The sequence below is a fragment of the Arachis ipaensis genome, chromosome B8, assembly GCF_059453495.1.
Source record: "Arachis ipaensis isolate K30076 ecotype BB chromosome B8, ASM5945349v1, whole genome shotgun sequence".
NCBI classification, from domain to species: domain Eukaryota; kingdom Viridiplantae; phylum Streptophyta; class Magnoliopsida; order Fabales; family Fabaceae; genus Arachis; species Arachis ipaensis.
Window position 1 is genome coordinate 47,724,731 of NC_142443.1, and position 24,454 is coordinate 47,749,184.

At 40.0% G+C, this 24,454-nt stretch overlaps 1 non-coding gene across 1 annotated transcript; it reads left to right on the top strand.

The window, feature by feature from the left end:
• Positions 1–19,561: 19,561 nt before the first annotated feature.
• LOC148547970 (small nucleolar RNA R71) lies at positions 19,562–19,668 on the top strand. The gene has a single exon (XR_015897285.1). It is a non-coding gene; the product is annotated as a small nucleolar RNA R71 (small nucleolar RNA).
• Positions 19,669–24,454: the final 4,786 nt, after the last annotated feature.

The window sequence follows — 24,454 nt, forward strand, 5'->3', positions numbered from 1 at the left end:
CTGTGCGGGCGCACAAGGCTGTGCGTACGCACAGGTCTCTATTCCTGCAACAAAATTATGCCTCTAAGGCATCAAACTTGACATCTAAAATAGGTTTTCAAGCCCCAAAACACCAGAAGACTCCCAAAAACACATTATTCCACTAAGATTACTTAACAACCATCAACATAAAAATAACCAACCAAGCGAAACAATCAATTATTCATGAAACAAAAGCTAAAAAGAGAGAAAGTTAGAAGGATATTACCATGGTGGGGTGTCTCCCACCAAGCACTTTGGTTTAAAGTCCTTAAGTTGGACTTGGTGAGGAGATCCTTGTTAGGGCGGCTTATGTTTCCACTCCTCCTTGAATCTCCAATCAAGTTTGCTCTGGATTTGACCTCCGGGGTTGACGTGGCAGAAATTGGCCGATTAAGAAATTAATAATAAAAATGCGTTGCAAGTACAGTTCTTAACCAGCAAAAATCCGCTTGTCAATTTAGAAGAGTTATCACAGATTTAAGAATAAGATTACTGGGAGTATGAGTCCCAGGTCGTCTCCCAACGAGTTGATAAAAGAGTGTAGCTTATTGGTTAGAGGTTTTTCCAGAAATTTTGAGTTTGAAAAACAGGAAAATAAGTAATTGTAAAATTAAATAGCGGAAATTAATGAGAGAATTTATATAATTAAATTAAAAACCTTTATCGGGAGAAGATTAATTGAAATTTCTATCCTTGTTGGAATTTCCTAAGTTTAATAATAAAAGGTTGTTGCTCTACTTGGTCATCCCTTAATTAATAAGGAAAAGTTCAGTAACTAACTAACCAACTATGTCACAGGTCCTAATCCTTTCCTAAGAAGGGATTACTAGAGTTGTCAGTCATCAACTACCCATTAGACTTAACACTTGAGTATCCCAACTCAAGGTTCTCCTTTCAATCAACTCCCAATCAAGTTAGGGAACTACTCCATTATCATGAATATAAACTTCACAGAATTAAAAGGGGGATAAAAGGAAAACATGATAGACAATAATTAAAAATCAATTAAAACTAAAAAGGCTCTTGTATTAATAAATCCCAAAATGCAACATACTTATCCAAATAGGATCAATGGGCAGTAAAAAGTAAAGAAATTAAGAAAACAAACTAGAATAATGAAACTTCCATGGAGGTAATGATCCTTCTCAGTATCCAAAAGCAAAAGCATGAAACTCTGAGACTATGAATGTGAAGAACCCTAGAGGAAGGAGGAGAATTATCTCTAGGATACGAAAACTAAACTAAAACTATGCGTAATGAGAGTGTGCGAACATGTCCCTGTCTGTCTCTTGAGTCTCTGCATGTTCCCTGGCTTTATTCTGTGTTTCTGGGCCGAAAACTGGGTCAAAATGCGGCCCGAAATTGCCTCCAGCATTTTCTGTTAATTCTGCAGATCGCGCAGGTCACGCGTACGCATCAATCATGTTGGCGAATTCCCTTGTCACGCGTACGCATCAGGCACGCGCACGCGTTGCTGCAAATTTCTCCATTCCGCGCGTACGCGTCAGGCACGCGTGCGCGTCGATGCTCGCTGGTTATCTCTTTAGTTTCTTGTGTTCCTTCCATTTTTGCAAGCTTCCTCTCCATTCTCTAAGCCATTCCTGCTCTATAAAGCCTAAAACACTTAACACACGGATCACGGCATCGAATGGTATAAAGGGGAATTTTTTAGTAATTTAAAGGCTTGGGAAGCAAGTTTTCAATTATAGAACAAAATTAGGAAGGGATTGTAAAATCATGCCAATCATATGAATAAGTGGGTGAAAAGTTGATAAAAACCACTCAAATTAGCACAAGATAAACCATAAAATAGTGGTTTATCAAACTCCCCACACTTAAACATTAGCATGTCCTCATGCTAAGCTTAAGGAGATAAAATAAATGAGTAGGGAAAAGTAAGACTCATTGATCTTTTCATTAACTTAACACTGCATTGGGGTAATTTTGTCCCCTTATTTATTTACTTATTTATTGAATTTTTTGGATTTTTATTTTTTAATATTTTTTATTTTTTAATTTCTTTTTAAATAGAATAAAAGTAAACATAGCATTATCAATGCACATGGATTTATAATTTTTCTGGTCTCACATGAGTAGGTACCCAAATTCCTAATATTTTATCAAAGTGAAAACATAACATATTCCCTTGTTAACCCATGTTCCCATAGTTTTCCCATACTTAATTGATACACAATCTCTATCTTAAGCTAACCAAAGATTCAATTTAGGGTATTTAATTTGTTTTTCTGCTTAAGGCTAGTGATGTGGTAAAATTTAGAACAAATGGGATAAAAATGCTCAAAGTGGCTAACAAAGGTAAATGGAAGGGTAGGCTATTTAGGATAGGTGAATTAATAATCAAATAATGGCCTCAATCATATGCATGCATATAACACATTAAATATTGGACATATAGGATGGAACAAAATATATATTACAATCATAAAGAAGCAAACACAGAAGAATAAAATATTATGGTTAAATAATGTAACCATGTAATTAAGCTCAAGTCTCATAGGTTGTGTGTTCTTAGCTTTAAACTATGTTCTAAATTACAATCTTCAAACAAGTTTAACACAAAAAGTTTTGATTTAAATTAGTGAAAATTTTTCAAAAGTAGGGTCTTAAAAAGAAACTTACTGTTTTTCAACCAATTAGAACATGCATGCAAATACCTATTACTATGCAATCTATCCTATCCTAAACAAAAGAAAAATAATTTATTGGTGTTTAAGAAAGAGAAATTACCTCCAAAAGTCAGGTACTGATCGACCTCCCCACACTTAAAGCTTGGCACCATCCTCGGTGCCATCAGTCAGGAACAAAGGGGGGCTGGTAGCAGCATCTCTATAATCGGGACCGGCATGGCTCCCTGTGCTGGTAAATGAAGTGGAGTCCGGGGTGTTTGGATCTTCTTCAGGTGGGTGGTTACCAACAAGAAGCTCCTTGAGGTATGTAAATATGCGCTTGTTACAGCGCTCTCTTCGCTTTCCATGCTGGTGGTTTGGGAGTAGCTTTCTCTTTACCTTTCTTGGTGGCCATCCTGAAAAGGGAAAAGGAAAGTAACTTTTAAAGCTAAGGGTTAGAGCAAGGAAGAGGATGGTACGAGTGATAATCAATACATTGTAAAGAAGGATGTCGTTAACACATGGTCGCAACTACATGTGATAAGTTCATCAATGGAAATATAGCAAGTGCATGTTATGGCAAGTAGATGCAAGATGTTTATTGGCATGCTGGCAAAGGCATGAGTAGCATAGATCAAGCATTAAATGTCCAATTTGATTATCAAGTGTTTCAAACTAACAACCTGTTTGTATTGACAATTATATTCAATGAATAATATATAAAAAGGGGTTTTGTGTAAAGCAGGCATTAGAGTAGAAGGATAGGATAATTTAAAAATGCACAACGCCATACGGGCTTTTTCACAAACACTTAGCATGCATGATAAATATGTTATTGAAAGTATTAAATTGAACATGCAAGTAACCCTTAAGAAGTAATATTAATTGTCAAACAATTCCTTAATAATCCACAAGCAATTATAGAAGAAAACAATCACCCAATTAAATTTCTAACACCAATCAAAAGAATGTAAAAAGAAAAAGAAAGAAAAAGAAAACATAGATAATGAAAGTAAGAAGAAAAAGAAGAAGAAAACATAAATAAAAATAATAATGGAAAAATAAAAAGGAAAGAAGAAAAGAAAAGAACCTTGATAATGGATGTGAAAAAGAAGGGGGGAAGAAAGTAAAAAGTGAGAAGTAATAAAGAAGAAAGAAGGAAGAAGAAAGAAATAAGAAAGGAAAAGAAAAAATTAGGATTGGGGAAGAAAAGATAGGAATTCTGGCGTAGGTCTAGTTAAACTGGGCGTCGCATGCGACGCAGACGCGTGAAGCACGCGTTCGCGTGGTTGGCGCTATTTTCATGTGACGCGTGCGCGTGGGTGACGCGCACGGGTGACCTGATTTGTGCTATTGGCGCGAGTGCAGCCTCGCGTACGCACAACACTCTGTTTCATACGCACATTGCCAAAATTTTGGGTGACGCGTGCGCGTGGGTGACGCGTATGTGTGATGGGGTTTGTGCTTCCAACGCCATTCCAGCCCCACTCCATCATACCTTTCTACCATATACCTCTTTACGTCGATTTTGCAGGGTCACGCATGCGCATGATCGACGCGCACGCGTGGGAGGCTATTTTTATCAAATGATGCAGACACGTCAGGGACGCGTTCGCGTGGGCATCTTTGTGCCTAAGGCACGCCTCCAGCCACGCTCCCGCGTGACTCTCTGCTTCTTTTCTTCCTTGTTTCGAATGCACCTATGACGCGGACGTGTCAGCGACACTTGCGCGTCGCGTGCAAATTTTTTTTTTATGCAGAATGCAATTGCAAATGCAGACTATATGCAGAGATTATGAGAAGAGTCACTTAAGAAAATAAAGTAAAATAAAATGAAACAAAATTAAGACTGAAATGGAATGATCATACCATGGTGGGTTGTCTCTCACCTAGCACTTTGCTTTTACGTCCTTAAGTTGGACGTTCTTCAAGCTCATTCTGCTTCTGTTAGTGGGTCTTCCAAGAGGAAGACCTCTAGTTCTTTGTGATCCTTAATCTTCTCTCCATGATAAAGCTTTAGGCGATGTCCGTTGACCTTGATGAATTTGGAGCTAGAAGGATGACGTAGGTGAAAAACTCCATATGGCTCTGCCTTTTCTACTCTATAGGGACCTTCCCATCTTGATCTTAGTTTACCTGGCACAAGCCTCAGTCTGGAATTATAAAGAAGAGCTAACTCTCCTGGTCTGAATTCTCTCCTTTTTATGTGCTTGTCATGGACAGCCTTCATATTCTCTTTGTATCGCCTGGAGTTATCATATGCCTCTAGGTGAAGATTCTCCAATTCTGCTAGTTGTAGCTTCCTTTCAGCACCAGCTTCTTCAAAATTTATGTTGCATTCCCTCACAGCCCAGAAAGCCTTTTGTTCCACCTCTACTGGAAGGTGACATGATTTTCCATAAACCAGGCGGAAGGGGCTCATCCCTATAGGTGTCTTATATGCTGTTCGATATGCCCAAAGCGCATCTTGTAACCTGGTGCTCCAGTCCTTCCTATGAGGCTTGACTATCTTCTCCAGGATACGCTTTATCTCTCTGTTAGACACCTCCGCTTGTCCATTAGTCTGGGGATGGTAGGCTGTTGCTATCTTGTGAATAACACCATGCTTCTTCAGTAGAGCTGTCAGTCTCTTGTTACAAAAATGGGTGCCTTGATCACTCACGATTGCTCGTGGTGATCCAAAGCGACAGATAATGTGGTTTCTAACAAAAGAGACAACAGTGTTAGCATCATCAGTACGGGTAGGAATTGCTTCCACCCATTTAGAAACATAATCTACAGCTAATAAGATATATACGAAACCACTCGAGTTTGAAAACGGACCCATGAAGTCAATGCCCCAAACATAAAAAATTTCACAGAATAACATAATTTGCTGGGGCATCTCATCCCTCTTGGATATATTACCAAACCTCTAGCATCGGGAACAAGATTTACAGAAGGCATTAGCATCTTTAAAAAGAGTGGGCCACCAGAATCCACACTCTAGAATTTTTCTAGCTATTCTTTGAGGGCCAAAATGTCCACCACTCTCAGATGAGTGATGCACGGAAAACTTGTCTCATAACAAATTTCCTTCGGCAAGTGTACCGAATTTTTCGTCAAGTAAAAACTCACAATAGAGTGAGGTTGAATCCCACAAGGATTGATTGATCAATCAACTTTAATTAGAGGAATGTTCTAGTTGAGCAAATCAGAATTTGAGTTGAGATTGCAGAAAATAAAATGGCGGGGAGGTAAATGGCAGAAAAAGTAAATGCTAGAATTAAAGAACTGAAAGTAAATGACTGAAAGTAAATTGCAGAATTGTAAATGGGAATGGGGAAATTGCTCATAAAAGTAAATGACAGAAATTAAAGAGAATGGGTAAGATCAGAAATGGGGAGTTCATTGGGCTTAGGAGATGTTGCATTCTCCGGATCAATTTCATTTTCATCTCTTCCTCAATCAATGCACTCATTGATCTCCTTGGCAATCTTAAGTGATTGAATTACAATTTCTTGTAATTCAATCTCTCAAATCTTGATTAATAGCCAATTCCTTGGTCAATTGCTCATGAGAAGAGATGAAGTATGGTCACTGATTATACCACATGCATTTCCCAAATCAAGTGTTGAGAGGATTATAGTCACATATCCATCCAAACCCAATTTGGTCCAGCATGAGAAAGCATTTCTAGCATGATCTCTTCATTCCTCTTTTAAGGTTCAGAAGAGATCCAAGTATGAATAGCTTCTTTTCCAAGATAACTACCCAATTGGATGAAGATCGAAAGCTTTCAAGTAAAATCAAGAGAAAAGATAGAAGAAGAATAATGAAAACTAGTATTGATCCATCAAATTACAACAGAGCTCCCTAACCCAATGAAAGGGGTTTAGTTGTTCATAGCTCTGGAAAATGAAAACAAAGATGGAGAATACATGATGAAACTAGAAGTGCAGAGAAAGTAAAATACAGAGAGTAATTCTATGCCAAGAGGCTCCCTATAATTTCCCACTCCCTAAATAATTCAAAGCTACTCCTATATATACTACTCTTCTACTCTTCTAGTTGGCTCTTCAAGTCTTGGGTCTGGGCCTTTGGATCTTGAGTTTGAAGCAGTTATCTTCTTCATTGGGCTTGGCTTTACTTGCAGAGAGAAAGTGTGAAGTGGGCAGAGACTTTAGCTCAGGACGTTAGTGGTGTTAACGTTTAGTGAAAATATGGGTTCGAGAATGTTAGTGACATTCAACTTTTTCACTAACGTTCCTCACCCATGTAAGAGCCACGTTAACCTCAACGTTAGTGGCACAAACGTTGCCACTAACGTTGCCTCTTTGTCCTTCGCGCACGTTATTGGGACTCAACTTTCCCAATAACGTTGAGAAGCCTCCCCCTTCCCTACGTTAGAGTCCACGTTAACTTAGTTAACGTGGCTCTTTTAACGTAGGCTTGCCAACCTTCGAGAACGTTAGTGACACTTAATATTGTCACTAACGTTCCAATGTGTCCCTTGGCTCCCACGTTAGAGTCCACGTTAACTAGGTTAACGTGGCTTCTAACGTGGCTGTGCTAGCCATCTCCAACGTTAGTGACAAAGTTGAATGTCACTAACATTGGTTCATCATTGCTCTCCTCACGTTAGCTTCCACGATAACTAAGTTAACGTGGGAGTTAACGTGGCTCATTGTGGCTTGTGTTGGCTCCTTCCAATGTTAGTGACAATGTTTGGTGTCACTAACGTTGTCGACAACCTTTCTTCTTCACGTTAACTTCCACGTTAACTAGGTTAACGTGGGAGTTAACGTGGCTTCTTCGGGGTAGTGTGTGTTCATCCCAACGTTAGTGACAATGTTTGGTGTCACTAACGTTGTCAACCACCTAGTTTCTTCACGTTAGCTTCCACGTTAACTAGGTTAACGTGAGAATTAACGTGGCTTCTTGTGACTTGGCCAACGTTAGTGAGAAAGTTGAATGACACTAACGTTGGCGTCCCCCTTTTCTTCTTAACGTTAGAGGCCACGTTAACTAAGTTAACGTGGCAACTAACGTGGCCACTTATGAGCTTGGTCCAACTTTAGTGATAATGTTAAGTGTCACTAACGTTGGCTCCATTTCCTTTCTTCCACGTTAGAGTTCACGTTAGCTTAGTTAACGTGACTCTTAACGTGGGTAATGATGGCTTCGAGAGCGTTATTGGCAATGACTTTTCTCATTAACTTTGCAAGTTACTCCCATTCCACGTTAGTGTTAACGTTGGTGTAACTAACGTTGCTAGTAATGTGGTTCTTCTTTGCTTCCTTTGTCCTGAAATCAAGCAATAAAGTATATCAAAGTTCTAGTCCAAGTCATGGGAAATGCAACATCCAATTTGTCATTAAATTCATGCAAAATCCTCATGAAATCATGTAAAGTGCACAATGTATGCTTGAATCAAGATGTAAATGAATATCTACCCAAAACTAGCTTATTTCCTAAAGAAATGCATGAAACTACCCTAAAAACAGTAAAGAAAAGGTCAGTGAAACTGGCCAAAATGCCCTGGTATCACAACACCAAACTTAAATCTTGCTTGTCCCTAAGCAAGTACTGGAACAAGAGAATGATGAATAGAATGCCAAGAGGAATGAGTTATTCTTGTGGAAGTCATGTCCCTGGTTTTATGGTGGTTTCATGCATAGCAACTTGGGTTCATTTCTGGCTTTCAGACCTTTATCATGTCCTAGAACACTCACTTTGATTGCATCCCATGAGACTTTTATTCATTGATCCTTTTATTGTCATTTCAGGGTTTATTTGTGTTCTTAAGCTAAGTGCTCTGTAAGGGAGCAACTCTTTAGAATAAGCTTTCAGCCAACACTCCCAAACCAGTTGGTTCAAGGTGCTAGGTATTGAAGCACCCCTAAGGACTTACTTGCTCAAGTCTCTCCCCCATACATACACACCACAGGCAAATGGTTTATTTATTTTCTTTTCTTGAGACCTTGGTGTCCAGCACCTCTTTGGGTTACTAAATACTCTGTAGTGAGGGTTACTCTTGATAGTGGACTTTCAACTGATAATCCTGAGTTAGTTAACCCAAGTTACCAAGTGATAAGGCACCCCTAAGAGCTTATTCATCCAAGTAGATCCCTCATACAGGAGCACCACAGACATATGGCTCAAGATTAAAACCATTGGTGCCTAGCCTTATTGCTTACTCTTTTTTTTTTTTTTTTTTCAACCTTTATTGTTCTTTTCCCTTTTTCTTATTAGGATCTTCTTATTTAGCTAGTCTCATGGGGTGTGTCTCAAGCATAGTATTCATGACAGATAGTTGTCCTCCCACCTTATGGTTGAACCAACTTAGCTAACTTATGACTATACCATAAACTCATGAACTTACTCCATAGTATGAAACCTCTCTGGTCTTTAAAAAACACTCATTCTCTTTTTCATTTGATTCAAAGGGACAAGCATACAAGTAAGTAAAGAGAGGATGCAGTGACATAAAGACTAGTAAACATAGACCTCTTCAACACAAAAACTTAAAAGACAGAATTTTAAAAAGGTTCAAACTATTATGGAAGCAAGTTCTATTTCATACAAGATCTTTCTTATTCAAAGCATAGAAAAAAAAATGGACCAAAGAAGGAACTCCACCACCTTTTACTCTTGTGGATGTCCATGCTCTCCTTCTTGCTTGTCCTTTTGGTGTTTTTCTTGATTGCTTGTGCTCCCACTTCCCTTGCCTTTTCCAAGCAGCTTCTTCCAGAAACCACCATCTTCCATCTTCTTCTTGAGTGTTTCCTTCTGCTGTTTCACCTTCTTCTCTTCTTATTCTACAAAATCTTTTTAGACCTCATCATATGTAGGGATGGCATAGTGTAGATGATGCATATTACTAGACATGTAGTTCAACTTGGCTTGAGTGTTTACGTTGAACTCCTCCCTATGTAGTTGCGTCCTTCATTAAGTACAGTGAACTCATTGAATGCTTTCATCTGAGCTATTTGTCGCTGATTGAGTTCCTGCAAATACTTATCTTGACGTTCTTGCCTCTCAGTAACTTGGTGGATGGCTTGAGTGAGCTGGGAGTATTGTTCCTGTTGCTGCTCCATTTGTTGTTTCTGCCACTCTTCTTGTTGGCTCATCCAGTTGGACTGAAGGTTTAGTATTTGCTCTTGTCCTTCCATATGTCTCATCCCCAAATATTCAATGGCTTTTAGAAGGTGATTCATATTCAAGTCGGCTGGGTAAGGATGCTCTTCTTGTTGATATTCTTCCTGATGGGACTCCTCTTGGTGAGCTCCTTCTTTTGCCTTTAGTTTCCCTATTTGTGGCCTTCTTTGTTGCTGAGCAGGTGTAGTATATTCCAGACGCTGGATCGTCATTAGCCTCCCAGGGTGCACCCAGTCTGGATTACCATCCTCAAAGATTACCTTGGCCTTTGTGCACAATCGGAGAATGGTGCTGGGGCACCAAAGTCTGGCACCTGATTCAAGCTTCTCAGCCGAATCTTGAATTCCCTCAGCTATAAGTTCATGCACATTGATTTCTCCACCTTCTATTAGGCAATGTGCCATAGTTGCTCGATTAATATTTACCTCTGAATTATTTGCAGCTGGAAGGATGGATCTCCTCACGAGTTCAAACCACCCCTTGCCTTCCGGGCTAAGGTCTCCCCTCTTGATGAATCGGGGTCTCCCATCTCCATACCTCTCCCAGTCAGCTGTTATAACACAGATGTCATTCACGATCTCAGTGAGCTCATCATTGTCTGGGCTCCTACTTATCCTTGCATGATAACTGGGCTCATCAAAGTGTGGTGATTTCAGGTGAAGAACTCTTGTTATAGCAATTGGGCTGAAGTCCACCTCCTTTCCTCTTACATAGCTTTTGAAGGTTGGGGCCCTGACTTTGTCTTCTCTGACCACATTTGCATAGAACTCTTTGATGAGGTTCGCATTGAGGTTAAAGACCAGCATTTTCACAAATTTCTTGAGATTTTCAAGAAGCTAAAAATTAATATCCCCTTGGCTGAAGCACTTGAGCAAATGCCTCTATATTCCAAGTTTCTGAAGGATCTCATCAACAAGAAAAGAAGCTGGGATGAGAAAGAAACCATAATGATTACTGAGGAATGCAGGGCCTTGATTCAAAAGGGGCTTCCTCCCAAGCTTGAGGACCCAGGGAGCTTCCTGTTGCCTTGCACCATTGGGGAATTGACCATCACTAAAGCAATGTGCGAATAGAGGAGGTCAAACCAGTACAAATGTCTTTGGAGCTGGTAGACAAGTCAATGGTATACCCCAGGGGTGTAATTGAAAATCTTTTGGTCAAGGTGGACAGTTTTATATACCCTGCTGATTTTGTGGTTCTAGAATCAAACGATGATGATGGTGACTCTGTTATACTGGGAAGGCCATTCTTGGCCACTGCTAGAGCTATCATAGACGTAGAGGAAGGGGAATTAACTCTCAGGATGCATGACCGGAGTGTCACTCTGAAGGTGTTACCAGAGGCACAAGTTAGCAAGGAGAAGAAAGACTATATGAAAAATAACCAGGAAGGTCACAGCAACTTCCCAATACTAAGGATTGAGCAGACTAATGAAAAAGCCCAAGAGGATATTAGAGTACTGGCCACTGAGAAGAGAGGTCCCCAAGGAAAGCCTATAGCCAGAAAAGAAAGATCAACAAAAGGAAAGATGAAGCGCAGAAACAAAGCAAAAAGGTGTTGGAAGAACAGAAAGATTCCAACAGAGGGGCTTTCCAAAGGTGACAAAGTGCAACTGATATATCAACAGCTAGGGGCAAATCAACAAACCGAGGATTATTACACTGTCAGCAACATACTATCAGTAGAACATGCTGAAATTGAACACCAGAGAACAAAGAAGAGGATCACGGTCAGGGGAGACAAATTGAGGCCTTACAAGCACCAACCACCATAAAAGAAAGCCTCAATGTCAAGCTAGTGACAATAAAAGAGCGCTCCATGGGAGGCAACCCATGCTTTAAGATTCATGTCATTTTAAATTCAATAAGTTATGATCATTTGAGCATGAAGTCTTTTCTCTTTTCATGAACATGTCCATTGACTGCATGCACTGTTATGAAACATATACTAAGTTTGGTGTGCCTCCAAGCACACTAAACCAATGTCACAAAGAATTTCGTTTCACATGCTTAAAATGTCTTGATAAAGCATATGGGCAAACACTAAGTTGGTGTTCACGTAGCTTCATGAAAATTTGAAACTCATGCATCAATAATCATACAATTGTTATTTTCCAAAACCTTATAAATAGAAAAAAATTATTATTCGGTAATGAAGGCATTAATTGTGATGTACCCTTTGACAAGAAACGAGTTTGGTGTGTATCATACTTTGATGCACCGATTTAAGAAACAAGAGACTCATTTTCTTTATACATTACCAAACATTAAGTTTGGTGTCCTCCAAAGAGAGTGTCACGGTTCAAATGAGATAAGAATTGATGTTTCACATAGTGTTACTAAAAAGAACATTCTTGCTACGGTTGGATAAGACTAATGTATGTTGTCTTGTTGCAATGACTAGGAAGTCAAAGAATCTTCAATGAAAAAGACAAGACAAAGGAAAGCATAGCATAAGGACAAAATCCCATCACATGCTTCAAGAAAGAAATCTGCCACTCCTTGAGAATGATCACGGCAAAGGCTAGGGAAGGAGCAAATTTTGTCCTCATTCATCCTTACATGCACACCTTTGATCCCCATAGTGTCTAATTGCATCCTAGCCCTTCATTGCTCATTTAAAAACATACCACCTTCAAGCCATGCACATGACCGAATCACTCCAACCTTAGAAACTTCATTCCTTTCATCACTCCTCAACATAACAAGCTCGGCTCAACATTTCTCCTACTTTAAACTCCAACCAACTTCTCTTCATCATTTCTTGTCATAGCAAATCCGGTCTCAATTTCTTTTTGCTCTAAACACACATCAAACTCTCCAACATTCTTCACACTCTTTCTCAACCAACCAAGTGACCATGGCCTCCTCCTCAAGAACCAAACGAAGAAAAGGAAAAGATCCCATAGTGGAGGAAGACACACATGAATATGACCAACGGAGGTTCAAGTCTTGGTTTCATCAAATGCAAATTCAATGGATGAACGAGAAAAAAATCTATCCTGAAATTCCATTCTTGTTGCCGGATGATGGATGTCAAGAAATGAAGAACAAAATCCGGAAGAGGAGGTGGGAAGAACTTGCATCACCAGCCACCCGAATCAATGCCAATATCATAAGAGAGTTCTATGCAAATGTCCCAAGGCTTGATATGCGTGAGCCCCCAACGTACAAGAGCTATGTGCGAGGGGTGGAAGTAGACTTTAGCCCGGATGCAATCAAAAAAGTCTTGAAACTAAAGTCAGTCCGCTTTGATGAACCGGGATACCAACAAAGATTGAATGAGGATCAGGATTATGAAGAGATTGTGAGAGACATTTGTTTTGAGAACTCAGAGTGGGAAGGAGATAACAAGAACAGATACAAGTTCCTGAAGAGATGTAACCTCACTCCGGAAGCAAAAGGATGGTATGAGTTGATGAAAAGATCAATTCTGGGCACAGTAAACACCTCAGAAGTTAACAGGGAGAGAGCCGTGATGCTGCATTGTATCATGGTGGGTGGAGAGATAAGAGTTCATGAAATCCTTGCAAAAGACATTCAAAAGCTGGCTGAAAAGAATTCGACCGGATCTTGGTTGTACTATCCAAGTACCATTTGGAGGTTGTGTGCAAAGGCTAAAGTTCCATTGGAAGAGGAGAATCCAATGTGGTTAAGCCAAGGCATGCCCATAACCATTGAACGAATGATGATGCCCCTTGAAGCACATCAAGGCCGAAGACCACATGGAGGAAGGGAAAGAGAAGAGCCAATGGAAGAAGATGAGCCACACATAGAAGAAGAGCCACAAGAGGAGGAGGAACAGCCACACTTTTTCCCACATGGTAATATGGATATGACTCAAATGCAAGAAGCAATAGGAAGATTGTCTCAACAGTACACGAGAATCCAAGAAAGGCAAGAGGAATACCATTCTCTGTACATGAAGAACCAACAAGCACAAGAAGAAAGAGAGCTAAGAATAATGAGCAAACAAAGTGAATTCGAGTCAAGATTCCTTGTGATGCAAGAAGAACATGCTTTTCAATCTCATGAATCTTTTGGGAAGTTGGAACAAATGCAAGCTGAAAGTTTGAAGGCTTTCAAGGAGTTCACAACACTCCAAGATGCAAGGTATGAAGTACAAGCCGATTACAACATCAATAGCCAAATCAAACTGAACTATATTGGAGAACATTTGCACAACATGGATCCGGCGTTCCCAACCTTTGATGAATTCTTCAAAAAGAGAAGTGAGGTAGAAGTAAGCAGGGCTATGAGACTTGAAGATAGAGTGGAAGAGGCTATGAATAAGGCTGGCTTTTGGCAAGATCAACAGACACCAAACACGGATGGTGGGAACAATATCAGCCAAGTATATGAAAGGAGAAAGAAAAGGCATGACAAATGAAAGGTGGACTTGCTCCTTGTTCAAAGAAAAAAGCATGCATTCTATCTGTTCTAAGTTGTCTTTGCATTTCTAAGTAGTCCTTTTTAATTAAAAGTCTTTGCATTATGTTTGTTTCTTTCAAAATAAGTAGGCTAGTTTTTGTGTTTGCTTGTGTGTTCATTTTCACTTGACAAGAAGCATGTGTTGTCCACTGCACCTTTAAATTCAATAAAAGAACAGTTTGAATGTGAAGCAAGATGGTTTCTGTTAGATAGAAGTAGAATAAAAGTAAGTGATGGTATGTGTGTGATTGTACAGTAGCTCACTTTTAGTGAATAAAGAGCCAGGATATCCCCTCCTAGCCTATTTTAACTAGTCTTTTTCTTTTGTTTTCATTAGAATTATGCACTTTCTTGAGCTACAAGCAAGCTAATTGAGTAGATTTTCATGTTTCCCTTGATTGAATCAACCATATATGAATTCATGCCATTTCATGAGGTTTTATGCTATATTTGTTGCATATTATGAAAGAATGAATATCTCATGATTATGAGCATAGCTTTGATGTGTTTGGTTGATTAATGATAGGTGAAGAAAGCTTGGAGAAAGGTTGAAACAAGAAGGAATGGCTAGGAGTGAAGAGAGGACAATGGAATAAGTGAAATTGAACCAGGAAGCAAGAAGCTGGACCTAAAGTTAGCATCAAACTTTTGCACAAACTTTTGGTTGAAAAGTTAGCCCCAACGTTAGCCCCCTAACTTGGAGGCTAACGTTGGAACTTGAAAATTCTCCCTTGGGCTCCAAAAGTTTGCGCCAACGTTAGCCCCCTAACTTTGAGGCTAACGTTGGCACATGAATTTCTCCCCTGGGCACCAAAAGTTTGCGCCAACGTTAGCCCCCTAACTTGGAGGCTAACGTTGGCATGAGAAACTCCTCCCTGGCTACCTAACGTTTGCGCCAACGTTAGACCCCTAACTTGGAGGCTAACGTTGGCACATGAAAATATAAGGGAGAGGAGCAAAAGTTTGCGCCAACGTTAGACCCCTAACTTGGAGGCTAACGTTGGCGCATGAGTGCACTAGAAAGGGCCAACGTTGGAGCCAAAGTTAGACCCCTAACTTTGGCACCAACGTTGGTATCAGCAAAATATGCTAGCTGATATGAAAAGTTGGGGCCAAAGTTAGACCCCTAACTTTGGCTCAAACTTTTGGTCCAACTTTAGCAAAACTCCAAACCGGTTCAATTGGTTCACTTCGGTTCTTCTCCAAACTTCAAGAGCAATCAACCAAGGCCTCTTTCAACCCAATTCCACCAAGAGCAAAGGCCCAACTCAAGGTTTGAAGATCATTTTTGAAAGTGTATAAATAGGATAGAATTCAAGTTCTTCGGGGAGCTTTTCCGGAAGAGTTTTTCTTTGGAATTTTCATAGCTTTTGGCATAGAGTGATCTTTAATTTCTTTGTTTTCATTGCTTTCAATTTCAATTACACTTGTCTTGGATCTTGGATTGGAGAATTGAAGAAATTCTATTTCAATCTCAATCTTGGATCTCTCTCTTTCTTTACTGTTAATTGAATTTCAATTCTGGTTAATTGCTCTTCATCTATTCTCTTTGCAATTTACAATTCCCTTGCAATTGTTCTTATTGGATCTAGGAAGGCATTGAGATCTAGACTTAGTTTTCTAGTCTCTGGGTCCTGAGATCCAAATCTCCAATTTACATTCTGTTTCTTGCTTTCCATGTTCATTTACTTTTCTGCTATAAGATCCGATCCAATCCCAACTCCATTTTACTCTTCTGTTTGATGCAATTTAACTTTTCCTTGTTTAATTTCTGCAAATCCACGCCCCAATCCCCTTTACATTTCAAGCAATTTACATTCCTTGCACTTTAAGATTCCGCAATTTACATTTCTTGCACTCTAAGTTTCTGCCATTTAATTTCTTGTTCCTTAAGATTCAGCAATTTAATTTCCTGCTCTCTTTACTTTCATGCAATTTACTTTCTGCAAATCACAAATCACCCAACCAACACTTGATTCGCTTGAATAAATCAACCACTAAGCTAAAATTGCTCAATCCTTCAATCCCTATGGGATCGACCTCACTCCCGTGAGTTTTTATTACTTGATGCGACCCGGTACACTTGCCGGTTAGATTAGTGTGTTTTGGGAGAAATTTATTTTTTCTCCAAAATACTCATCAATTAGTGAGCCTTTGCCACCCTCTTTGTTCAATCTTCTCCCGAATCTGTGGGCACTCGTCTTCATTGAATTGGAAGGTTAACTCGGGCAGTATCTTTTTGAGCTTTATCCGCTCAAATTCTCGTTCATGAAAGGCAATTTTGAATCTCTTCTCATCAAAAGGAATGCTCTCCATTGGTTCCTTCCTCTTTTGCCTCTTGGAGCTTGATGCTGCCATGAATGAAGTTAATGCGAAAAGGGTGTAGTGAAGGGAAGAAATGTAGGATTTAGAGAGTGGGAAGTTGAAGAACTAGTTGCTGAAAAGTGAAGTGCAAGGGATAGGAATTTCGAATGTGGAGATGGTGCGGATTGGATCCACTTATATAGAGAAGTGATGAGTGGATGAATGGTGTGGATTAATGGAGTGGTTGCTTGATGGACGATTGGGGTTGTGCATGGATAAAGGACAAGGATCACCACTTTACGATGGAGATTGCTCGGTCTTCAAGGGTCTCATTCTTTTCAATATTGCATGTCAACATTTTCCAATGCTTTCCCTTTTTAGAACAAGTGTGTAGTCCCTCCTTTGGTGGTGTCCGAGCCCTTTTCATTTAGTTGTCCAATCAATCCCCTTCAATGCTCCTCTCCCTTTCTCTATAAAGATAGAATAAGAAAGGTAAGAATTAATAATAAAAAAAACAATTTAAACTTTACGGCTAGAATAGTAAAAAGAGAAAAAGGATTTGTTTATTTATGAACTCCAACTAACTAACTACTTGTGTATCCTTATATGCAAATTTGTGGCACCATGGGGTGACACCAAACTTAGTTTGGAGCACTGTGATGAAAAGTTCTGTTCAAAGCTCCAAGACTAGCATGTTCTCAGTTGTGTTCATGCTTTCTTGGCACGCTTTGAACACCAAACTTGTTCTTCACTATATACTGCAATATAAGGAATTAACCAAGTGTTTGTCAAGTTTGGGTTGGAATTCATGAATATTGACTTATTCACTAATAAAAGCTCATAAAACATGGGTTGCCTCCCATGAAGCGCTTCTTTAGCGTCACTAGCTTGACGTTTCTCCTTCATCAGCGAGGTTGATAATGCTTCAAGTCCTCCCCTCTTGCCTTGGACTTATATCCATTGGTTGTGTCAATGATCTCTACATGTTCCAAGGAGAGAACTCTTTTGATAGTGAAGACCTTAGGTAACTGAGATGGTACAGCGGGGAGATTAGGGGGGATATTCGGGAAGTAAGCTGAGATCACTTTATCTCCTGGAGAGAAGTCTTCCGTAGGGATCTTCTTGTTCCTCCACCCCCTTGGTACCTTCTTCTTTGTCCCTTTTGATGTTGCCTTGCTCTTGGTGACTTCTTCTTCTAAGGGGATTTTTTTGTTGTCTTCACATGTCTCTGGTGGTTTAGGTTCCTCCAGCTTTTCCTTGAGTTGTGACAACTGCTTATTTCCTTGTTCATCAACCAAGGGCTTTCCCAGATCGGCTGGTTGTGCTTCAGTGCTTGCTTCCTCTGTCAGCATCTCATTATGATCTTTGCTTGGTTCTTTATTTTCTTGGTCTGCTTCTTGTGAGAGTTTGAAGACATTAAAGCTGAGTCGTTCATCATGGATCCTCAATATTAACTCCCCTTGCTCCACATCTATGAGTGCTCTGGCTGTAGCTAGGAATGGTCTTCCCAATATGATTGGGTGAGTGTGACTCTCTTCCATGCCCAAGATGACAAAGTCTGTGAGAAGAAAGTATTTTCCAACCTTTAACAACACATTTTCCACCACCCCTATTGCTTGTTTTTGAGTTTTGTCAGCCAGCCTGATAACTACATCTGTGGGCAATATCTCATTGATCTGCAGCCTCTTCACCAGGGATAAGGGCATTAAGTTGATGCTTGCTCCCAAATCGCAGAGTGCTCTATCAAACATTGTTTCCCCTATGGCACAGGGGACATGAAAACTCCCTAGATCTTTTCTTTTCGTAGGCAACTGTGGTTGAATGAGGGCACTGCACTCCTTGTTCATCACTATAGTTTGGCCTCCCTTGAGTGAGCTTTTTCTGGGAAGCAGCTCCTTCATATACTTGATGTATGCAGGCATTTGTTGAATAGTCTTGATGAATGGTATGTTGACATGCAGAGATGCAAACAAATCTAGAAACCTTGAGTATATTCTCTTCTCCATAGCACCATTGAGCAGTTGGGGAAAATGTGCATAGAGTCTCAGCAGCTCCTGTTGTGAGATTTCTGGTTCTTGATGATCTTTTTCCTTCTTCTCTACTGAGGTATCTTTAGGTTGTTCTGACAGCTTGCTTGGCTTGTCCTCAGTCTCCTTATCACTTATAGTGACCATCTTGTAATCTTCCCATCTTACTTTCTTTGTTTCACCTCTTGGATTCTTCTCTGTGTCAGTTGGGAATCCATCTGTGGGTTTGAGAATTTGTTCAGAGTGATACCCCACTTGAGATTCCAACCTCTTGATTGTGTCTCCCTGGTTCTTGAAACTGGCTCGCACTTCCTCCTTGAACACCTTGTTGTCTTAAATCTCCTTGCCTATGCCTTCAAGTAGATTCTCAATCCTTAAGAGTCTGTCATCAAATGATTGTAGATTATAATTAGAGGTGGAAGGATGAGGTAAGTTATTTTGGTTTTGATGTGGATGTGGAGAGGTGTTGTTATTGGGGTGTTGATATGGTCTAGATGTGAAATGTTGGTGGCTTGCATTGTTGGGATTTGGGTGTCTTTGATCACGGCTTTGGTTTTGTTGATTTCCCCACCCAAAGTTTGGGTGATTCCTCCATCCAGGGTTGTAGGTCTTGGAGTATGGATCATGGTTTTGCCTAGGTGAATTCCCAATGTAATTGGCTTGCTCCTGACTTCCCTCTGCTTCTTCATTCACTCCTTCTTGGGTTGTTGATGAAGTGGTGATTGCTGCTACTTGGTTCCTCTCCATCTTCTTGGTGAGGTCAGCCAGCTGCTAGGTAATGAGCTTGTTTTGGGCCAGCAGAGCATCTACATTGTTTAGCTCCATTACTCATCTTGTGTTCCCTCTTTCGGAAGCATAGAAATAGTCATTCTCTGCTACAATTTCAATGACATCTATGGCCTCCTCAATGGTTTTCTTCTTGTTCAAAGATCCTCCGGATGAATGATCTACGGCCTTCTTTGACTCATAAGAGAGCCCTTCATAGAAAATGTGCAGCTGCACCCATTCATTGAACATATCTGGTGGACACCTCCTTGTCAGGTCCTTAAACCTCTCCCATGCTTCACACAGAGTCTCACCATCTTGTTGCCTGAAAGTTTGGACCTCAGCTCTCAGCCTATTGATTTGTTGAGGAGGGTAAAATTTTGCTAAGAATTTGTTCACCACATCTTCCCAAGTTGTCAAGCTCTCCTTCGAGAAAGACTCCAGCCACTTGGCTGCCTTTTCCTTGAGTGAGAATGGAAATAAGAGCAGTCTATAGGCATCAGGATAAACACCATTAGACTTCACTGTATCACATATTCTCAGGAAGGTGGTTAGATGTTGATTGGGGTCCTCTTGGACACTTCCTCCGAACGAACAGTTGTTCTGAACAAGGGTGATGAGCTGTGACTTCAGTTCAAAATTGTTGGCATGGATGGTTGGTTTTTGAATGCTACTTCGACAGTTTCCTGGGTTTGGATTGATGTAAGAGCCTAAAACTCTTCTATCCTCCCCAGCATGATTTGCTCGTCCTCTTCTGCCATGGTTGTGAGCTTCTTCTTCATGATGGTTTTCTATGTTTTCTTCCATGTTTGGTTCAAAGTATTCCTCAAAGTGTTCCTCTTCTTCTTCAGCACCAACTACACATTTTTCTCTTGCCTCCCTCCTTAGTCTAAGGAAGGTTCTCTCAGGTTCAGAATCAAAGGAAGTTGAAGCCCCGCTTCTTCTCCCTGTCATACAACCAACAAGTACAAGCAAAGAGAATAGGTGCAGAAAGTATATCTGTCAGAATTACTGTTAGTGTGAGTGATGCAATATATTAAACAGTTAGTGGGTTAGAGAAATGAATGGTAAATAACAAAGAAAAGGTAGGGGGAAGGGAAGAAATTAACTAAAGCAGAAGGTAAATGACTCAAACAGAAAATTAAATCAAACAAAAATAAAATGCTCAATCTAGTTATCCTCCAATTTAATCATTGTTGATGCACAATCAATCCCCGGCAACGGCGCCATAAACTTGATGCACGGAAAACTTGTCTCATAAAAAATTTCCTTCGGCAAGTGTACCGAATTTGTCGTCAAGTAAAAACTCACAATAGAGTGAGGTCGAATCCCACAAGGATTGATTGATCAAGCAACTTTAATTAGAGGAATGTTCTAGTTGAGCGAATCAGAATTTGAGTTGAGATTGCAGAAAATAAAATGGCGGGGAGGTAAATGGCAGAAAAAGTAAATGCTAGAATTAAAGAAGTGAAAGTAAATGACTGAAAGTAAATTCCAGAATTGTAAATGGGAATGGGGGAATTGCTCATAAAAGTAAATGACAGAAATTAAAGAGAATGGGTAAGATCAGAAATGGGGAGTTCATTGGGCTTAGGAGATGCTGCGTTCTCCGGATCAATTTCATTTTCATCTCTTCCTCAATCAACGCACTCATTGATCTCCTTGGCAATCTTAAGTGATTGAATTACAATTTCTTGTAATTCAATCTCTCAAATCTTGATCAATAGCGAATTCCTTGGTCAATTGCTCATGAGAAGAGATGAAGTATGGTCACTAATTATACCACATGCATTTCCCAAATCAAGTGTTGAGAGGATTATAGTCACATATCCATCCAAACCCAATTTGGTCCAGCATGAGAAAGCATTTCTAGCATGATCTCTTCATTCCTCTTTCAAGGTTCAGAAGAGATCCAAGTATGAATAGCTTCTTTTCCAAGATAACTACCCAATTGGATGAAGATCGAAAGCTTTCAAGTAAAATCAAGAGAAAAGATAGAAGAAGAATAATGAAAACTAGTATTTATCCATCAAATTACAACAGAGCTCCCTAACCCAATGAAAGGAGTTTAGTTGTTCATAGCTCTGGAAAATGAAAACAAAGATGGAGAATACATGATGAAACTAGAAGTACAGAGAAAGTAAAATACAGAGAGTAATTCTATGCCAAGAGGCTCCCTATAATTTCCCACTCCCTAAATAATTCAAAGCTACTCCTATATATACTACTCTTCTACTCTTCTAGTTGGCTCTTCAAGTCTTGGGTCTGGGCCTTTGGATCTTGAGTTTGAAGCAGTTATCTTCTTCATTGGGCTTGGCTTTACTTGCAGAGAGAAAGTGTGAAGTGGGCAGAGACTTTAGCTCAGGACGTTAGTGGTGTTAACATTCAGTGAAAATATGGGTTCGAGAATGTTAGTGACATTCAACTTTTTCACTAACGTTCCTCACCCAAGTAAGAGCCACGTTAACCTCAACGTTAGTGGCACAAACGTTGCCACTAACGTTGCCTCTTCGTCCTTCGCACACGTTATTGGGACTCAACTTTCCCAATAACGTTGAGAAGCCTCCCCCTTCCCTACGTTAGAGTCCACGTTAACTTAGTTAACGTGGCTCTTTTAACGTAGGCTTGCCAACCTTCGAGAACGTTAGTGACACTTAATATTGTCACTAACGTTCCAATGTGCCCCTTGGCTCCCACGTTAGAGTCCACGTTAACTAGGTAAACGTGGCTTCTAATGTGGCTGTGCTAGCCATCTCCAACGTTAGTGACAAAGTTGAATGTCACTAACGTTGGCTCATCATCCTTCTCCTCACGTTAGCTTCCACGTTAACTAAGTTAACGTGGGAGTTAACGTGGCTCATTGTGGCTTGTGTTGGCTCCTTCCAATGTTAGTGACAATGTTTGGTGTCACTAACGTTGTCGACAACCTTTCTTCTTCACGTTAACTTCCACGTTAACTAGGTTAACGTGGGAGTTAACGTGGCTTCTTGGGGGTAGTGTGTGTTCATCCCAACGTTAGTGACAATGTTTGGTGTCACTAACGTTGTCGACCACCTAGTTTCTTCACATTAGCTTCCACGTTAACTAGGTTAACGTGAGAGTTAACGTGGCTTCTTGTGACTTGGCCAACGTTAGTGAGAAAGTTGAATGACACTAACGTTGGCGTCCCCTTTTTCTTCTTAACGTTAGAGGCCACGTTAACTAAGTTAACGTGGCAACTAACGTGGCCACTTATGAGCTTGGTCCAACGTTAGTGATAATGTTAAGTGTCACTAACGTTGGCTCCATTTCCTTTCTTCCACATTAGAGTTAACGTTAGCTTAGTTAACGTGACTCTTAACGTGGGTAATGATGGCTTCGAGAGCGTTATTGGCAATGACTTTTCTCATTAACTTTGCAAGTTACTCCCATTCCACGTTAGTGTTAACGTTGGTGTAACTAACATAGCTACTAATGTGGTTCTTCTTTGCTTCCTTTGTCCTGAAATTAAGCAATAAAGTACATCAAAGTTCTAGTCCAAGTCATGGGAAATGCAACATCCAATTTGTTATTAAATTCATGCAAAATCCTCATGAAATCATGTAAAGTGCACAATGTATGCTTGAATCAAGATGTAAATGAATATCTACCCAAAACTAGCTTATTTCCTAAGGAAATACATGAAACTACCCTAAAAACAGTAAAGAAAAGGTCAGTAAAACTGGCCAAAATGCCCTGGCATCAATGAGTGACAGGCCTCTAAAATGGACTGGAATTCTGATTGAGGCACACACCTCCTAATTACCTGGTCAGCACCATACCTCCACAAATAGGGATCATTCCATATATAATATTTGGACTCGCTTTTCAGCTTGTCTCTCTGGTGTTTAGTAAAATTGGAAGGGAAAGTATGGTTAACTAGATAATTAGCTACAGGCGCATACCAAGGAACTACTTCAGATACTACATGCAAGCTATCAACAGGAAAAGCATCATTGATAGGAGTGGAGTCATCCTTAATGTGCTCAAGGCGACTCAAGTAGTCTGCCACTAAATTCTGAGAACCATTCCTATCCTTACTTTCTAAATCAAATTCTTGCAGCAGCAGTATCCAACGTATTAGCCTTGGTTTGGACTCTTTTTTAGCTAATAGATACTTTAGAGCTGCGTGGTCTGAGTACATGACTACCTTAGTAGCAAGTAAATAGGCTCGGAATTTATCCAGAGCGAAAACAATAGCAAGAAGTTCTTTTTCAGTAGTAGTGTAATTAGATTGAGCAGCATATAAGGTTTTAGAAGTATAAGCAATTACGAAAGGATCCTTACCTTCGTGCTGAGCCAGCGCCGCTCCTACCGCATGGTTGGAGGCATCACACATAATCTCAAAAGGCTGGCTCCAATCTGGTCCTCTCACAATCGGAGCTTGAGTCAGGGCGATCTTCAGCTTATCAAACACTTGCATGCAATCCTCACTGAACTCGAACTCAATATCTTTCTACAGCAGTCTGGATAAAGGCAATGCTACCTTACTGAAGTCCTTAATGAATCTCCTGTAGAAACCTGCATGGCCAAGGAACGAACGGACTTCCCTCACAGAGGAGGGGTAAGGTAAACTAGAAATGACATCTACCTTTGCTGGATCTACGGAAATACCAGTACTAGAAACAACATGTCCTAGAACAATCCCTTGTTTTACTATAAAATGACACTTTTCAAAATTTAATACAAGGTTTGAACTAACACACCTGTCTAATACTCTAGCTAAACTATCAAAGCAAAGGTTAAAGAAATCACCATAAACGCTAAAATCATTCATGAAAACTTCCATATAGTTCTCAATAAGATCTGAAAAGATACTCATCATGCATCTTTGGAAAGTAGCCGGTGCATTACATAAGACAAAAGGCATCCTCTTATATGCATACGTTCCAAAGGGACATGTAAAAGTAGTCTTCTCCTGATCTTCAGGAGCTATATGAATTTGAAAATAGCCTGTATAACCATCTAAAAAGCAGTAATGGGATTTACCTGACAGGCGATCAAGCATCTGATCAATAAATGGCAAGGGGTAGTGATCCTTGCAAGTAGCTTGGTTGAGACGCCTATAGTCAATGCAAACCCTCCATGAATTCTGCACTCTAGTTGTCAGGAGTTCTCCATG